Below are 5889 nucleotides of genomic sequence, written 5' to 3'. Positions count from 1 at the left end.
GCCTAGTGGTTTGACCTATCGCTTCTCAAACAGAAGGTCGTGGGTTCAACCCCGGCTCGCACCTCTGAGTTTTTCGAAATTCATGTGCGGAATTACATTTGAAATTTACCACGAGCTTTGCGGTGAAGGAAAACATCGTGAGGAAAACCTGCACTAACCTGCGAAGCAATTCAATGGTGCGTGTGAAGTTCCCAATCCGCACTGGGCCGCGTGGGAACTATGGCCCAAGCCCTCTTGTTCTGAGAGGAGGCCCTGTGCCCAGCAGTGGGACGTAATATAGGCTGGATGATGATTGCATATTTTACTTATCTGAAATCTTGTTGTGATGATGCATATTTCACAATGTATCTATATTAAATAATTTCGTCCAGGGGTACGGTAGACTCGAACGAAATGCACATCAAATTGAAGAGCGTAAAAAATTAGTCGATCCGAGTCGACAACATATATCCGCAAAATTCGGATTATGGAGAATTTCGTTAAATTCTAATGGCACTGACAAACAAACCGCAGTCGCCATCTTGGGTAGTTAATAAACGTTCCGTTTCAATACTAGCTAGCTCTTAGATAACGGCTCGCCTTCAAACACATCGCGTGCGTCACGCCAAAAAAGTATCCATTACAAAGAACTGTGACTCATGTGACTGTGTAAAACGAAAACGTCTTGCCGGAAAACTTGAATGATCTTATCAAAACTCAAAACTATCACCAACTACCTTCAACTATAACTATCTTCAGTTGTTGACGTTTGTTCCGAGTCGACAACTTGTAGGTAGAAAAAATTCGGATTTAGCGAGTATTTTCAATAAAAATGGAATAAATTACTGAGTATATATAATGGCGTTGCGAAGTAAACATGTCAAAGTCATCACATCAAAGTGGCGTGAGTGTCACGTTCATCACGTGTCACAGGTTTGCATTTCGTTCTCCAATTGTGACCTTTAAGGGCCCAACACACGGTACGATTCATCGATTTTCCATCAGATCGATCGTACAGACGGATCGTACCTTATATGGGGCCTTTTAGGTCTAATTTCTTTGATTATGAGACAGACATACGTAGTCGGTCCCAAAGTTCTGTCACTGGCACATTATTTTTAAATTTAAAACATGATTTTAAGAAAATTTGATTGAATTTTATTTTTGAATGTTTGTCAATTATTTTAAAACAATAAACAGTCATTCGCGTGCAATTTCTCACGATGGAGTGGACGTTGAAAGAAAACCGAATAGCTGTTTTAGCATTGCACCGCTGTGGGCACTCGCCAAGTACCATTTTCAAGTTGCTCAAAAATGTAAATATAACGCTTAGGTTTGTGTACCGTACGATTGACAGGTACAATGAAGTCTCCAGTGTTGAGGACAAGAAAAGAATTGCCGGCCTCGCTCCGTAACAAACACCAAGCAGTGATCAAAGCGATCAAGGCACGCATAGCAAGAAATCCTGTCCGAAAACAGAAGTTGATGGCTTTGCAGATGGGTGTCAGTAGAAAAACCGTCAAAAAGGTTTTAAACGAAGATCTTAGTCTGCGAGCATACCAAAAAATAGAGTGGGCACTTACTTAATGCCCGTCTAAAAACAATAAGGTTTAAAAGATCCGCGGAAGTTGTTAAAGCGTACGCGAAAATCGACACCGTGATATCCTCTTTACAGACGAAAAGATTTTCGATATTGAAGAGAAGTACAATAAAACATAATGATAGAGTGTACGCTAGGAGCTCTGAAGAGTATTCTCTGATCTTATTACGGGCCACTGAGGTTCATTTTTGGCGAAAAAGGGGTCAAAATCAGTGCGAAAGTGTACCAAAGAGACGTTTTGGATAAGCATGTCAAAGATTCTGCCAACACGCTTATTTTCAGGTCATAATTTTGTGTTCCAGCAGGATTCTGCGCCAGCACACAAAGCCAAGACCACTCAAGCCTGGTTTGGCCGTCAAAAAATCGACTTTATAAGACACGAAGATTGGCTTCCTCCAGTCCGAACCTTAATCCTCTGGACTTTAAAATTTGGCAGGTCTTAGAGGGGAAGGGTCTGTGCTAAACCCCATAAAAATTGGGAGAGCCTGAAGTCATCTTTAAGAAAAGCAGTCGCTGAAATAGACATGAAAATGGTGCGTGCTGCGATAGACGACTGGCTGCGCCGATTTAAGGCCTGTATTAAAACAAAGGAAGTCATTTTGAATAATTTTAAGTACTTAATTTATTTTTTTATTAAATGTACTTTAAATTGGTATATAATTATTAAAAACTGATTGGTACTTTTGTTTTATCATTATTTTCAATTTGTGACAGGAACTTTGGGACTGACTACGTAGTTATTTGGGCAAATAAGATTTAGGAGAAATATCTACTGGTGAAATACCGATACGTAGGTTAGCCGTTAAAGTGTTTTGTGATAATAATTAAGGCTGGGAATATACGTCAGATTTTCGATAAGTAGACAGTCTTTACTGCAAAAAATTTTTTCAAAACATATTATTATGAGTCTACATTTTACCCGAGCGAAGCCGGGTTTTCATCTAGTATTTGCAATATTTCTGGGTAGGATAGCTAGCGATTCATTGTCTGACATTAGCAACCCAAATTCAAATAAATGCCCAGTTACCTCAGTGGATGTGGAGCGGTATTACCCAATGGTAGGTAGGTACCTAATTATTAAATTACAGTCGATACATAGTTTTTATGATTAGGTAATAAATATAACGTTTTAAACTTTCGTGATTCTCACTTATAGTCAAAATACCATATACGGGACTTATTACGCTATTTTTACACGAGTAATATTTACCTCGACGTTTTCGGCAACGTTACAGTTGCCCGTGGTCACGAGTAGACTGAAGGGTGGGGTGGCCAAGTCTGCCTAGCAGCGCGAAACGTCGAGGTAAATATTAACTCGTGTAAAAATAGCGTAATAAGTCCCGTATATGGTATTTTGACTATAGGTAATATATATTAAAAACTTAATTTTATGTGAACCAATATTTATTTGAAAAACACAAAATATACCATAGATCATTGATAGAAAAAAATTTAACCCTAAACTTATAATATAACCTAAACTAAGACCTAAAACTACTTACAACCTAAAAACACCATTCCGCGTCGTACCCGGCTCAAAGGTGCCCATAAATGCCAGCCGCATTCCCCGCTGTATGGCCAGCGCCAAACTGCTGAACCAGGTACGACCCGGAGCGGGGCTCGCAACCCCTGTCCCGTAACCTACGGCCCCAGCTCCCACACCAAAAGACTTCGCTTCAGCCCCCAAGGACCAGCCGTCTCGACCGCAAAAGGCACGAAGTCATACGTTGGCTCCAAAGCTGAGTACTTGAGGTGCTTAGATTTATGTTGCATATTTTGGCAGTTACTATACATATTTCTAGCATTTTTAAATAAAAAATATATAAAAAAAGACATTTATTCAATAGTTTGTTTACAAGTTCCGCATCTCAAATAATACAATCAAACTATTAACTAGCATTGATAGCCCCTGAGCAAGCCGCGGACGGACAGACAGACAGACATGGCGAACTATAAGGGTTCCGTTTTTGCCATTTTGGCTCCGGAACCCTAAAAAGGAAAGCGACTCAGCTTATGCCTGCGCCTTGCAGAACAAAGTCTCTTGGTAAACAGACGCTGTTTTTCATGTATTTATCATGCGTGAAAGTTTATGTGAATCTTTTTGTTGCATATAATCCAGTCTCTAATTATCATTGTATTTAGGTACCAAAGCCGCCGCCATGTTCTGTCTGCTCCTGCTATTGTCAGCTTCCGCTGGTGTGGGGACACCACGCTCGGAGCCCGAAGTCGGCGGTGCCCCCATAGCCCTGGAGACAGACCCTCAGTATTGGTACGACGAGGCCTTTGAGGGCATCAACCGGATTGAGGAAGAAGTTCAGTATGATGAGGTAACATTACTTATACTCGTAATGTTGTTTTATGCACAGGACTGAAGGTTTTGTGAGCTTTTGAACCTGCTAAATGGCTTCGCAAGTGTTACTTTTGCCCGCGTCCTCGCTAGTTCCCACGAGATAAAGCTAAATATAAATGAAAAAAGTTAGTTCAAAAATGTGAAAAAATGTCATAAATAGAACAAAACAAATGCATTACATGTAGCAGAGTGGCATGCGTTGAGCAGATGACGGGGAGCGTCAGCAGGCGAGAAATAATACAGCCAGGATATCACGACATCGCTTTATATATTGGGTAGATATTGAAGCTGGACAATACTGATTCGATACACTTGATATGAGACGATGGAGTTCCACAAAACACTTATTAGACAAAGGACAAGTCGGTTTAACATGCTCACATCACGGACGGAGGAAATTAACAGTAAAAGGTCATCATTTGACAATTATGACAGTATTTGCCATAGCCTAAATCCATCAAAATTAAGACCATGACATACTCATGTGTTGCCATATTTAACCGCAATGATATAAGGCTTAACATTCATTTATGCTTAGTATACAGTACACATAACAAGGTACAGAAAAATAAAAATGAAATATGCATAAAAATGCCATCAAAAAAAAATTCATTGTACTCTCAGAGTACGTACAAACGACTTGTCCAAAAGATATTTCTTTTGGACAAGTCCCAACAGTTCCCAACATTCGTTTTTTATGGACTAGCCGTTACCTGCGACTCCGTCCGAGTAGAATTCGGTATTCACTATCCCGCGTGAACTTTGCAATATTCCGGGAGTCCCGGAAGGGCATAAGATAGTTTAAATCCCGGACCGGGATTAAAACTATCCGATGCCCTTCTTCGGAACACAAACTATATATATACCGAATTTCATTTAAATCGGTTCAGCGGTTTAGACGTGATGAAGTTACAAACAAACAAATAAATAAACAAACAGACTTACTAAGTTTTGAATTTATAATATCAGTGGGATATTGACGATGATCCTCCCAGGTGGCCCGCAACATAGTGATGTTCCTCGGCGACGGTCTCTCGCTGCCGACGCTGGCGGCTGCGCGCGCGCTGGCGGGGCAGCGGCGCGGCGCCCCCGGCGAGGAGACCCGCATGGGCTTTGAGGAGTGGCCCGTCACTGGACTCGCTAAGGTACTACAGAATATAATATGGGTCAATCAACTTTTTAGGGTTCCGGAGCCAAAATGGCAAAAACGGAATATAGTATCGCCATGTCTGTCTGTCTGTCTGTCCGTCCGTCCGGGGCTTTGCTCAGGGACTATCAATGCTAGAAAGCTGTAACTTTGCACGGATATATATGTAAACTATGCCGACAAAATGGTGCAATAAACAAATCAAAAATAAAATTTTTTAGGGTGCCTCCCGTAGACGTAAAGTGGGGGTGATTTTTTTTTCTCATCGAACCCTATAGTGTGGGGTATCGTTGGATAGGTCATTTAAAACCATTTTGGGTTTGATAAAACGATTTTACGATTCAGTGATTTTTTGCGAAATATTCAACTTTAAAGTGCAAATTTTCATTAAAATCAGAATGGTAGTAAGTATATCAAACTTTCAAGGAAAAGTATAACGGCTAAGTTTGCTTGAGAATTATTAGTAGTTTAAGAGTAAATAGCAGCCTAAGGTATAAAATATACCTAAACTTGGAAGATTCCGTATAAAATACGAAATCCTTGGAAAAATATTACTTAATTTTTTCGTAATGACTACGGAACCCTATTTTGGACGTGTGCGACACGCTCTTGGCCCGTTTTTTATTGTTGTTATTCTGTCCCATGATATGACTCAAGGAACATAAGTGACACACTGTTAAAAAAATACTACTTTATATTATAAATACTTTTATTTATGTAACCTTTTTGTTTTTTCTTTTTGTACAATAAAGAGTATTAACAATAAACAAACAAACAAAAAATATTTACAATTTATACTATTAGCAAGCTTAG

The sequence above is a fragment of the Choristoneura fumiferana genome, chromosome 8 (genome assembly GCF_025370935.1).
Source record: "Choristoneura fumiferana chromosome 8, NRCan_CFum_1, whole genome shotgun sequence".
Taxonomy (NCBI): Eukaryota; Metazoa; Arthropoda; class Insecta; order Lepidoptera; family Tortricidae; genus Choristoneura; species Choristoneura fumiferana.
The sequence above is the reverse complement of the archived record's forward strand: the minus strand, read 5'-3'. Positions refer to the sequence as shown.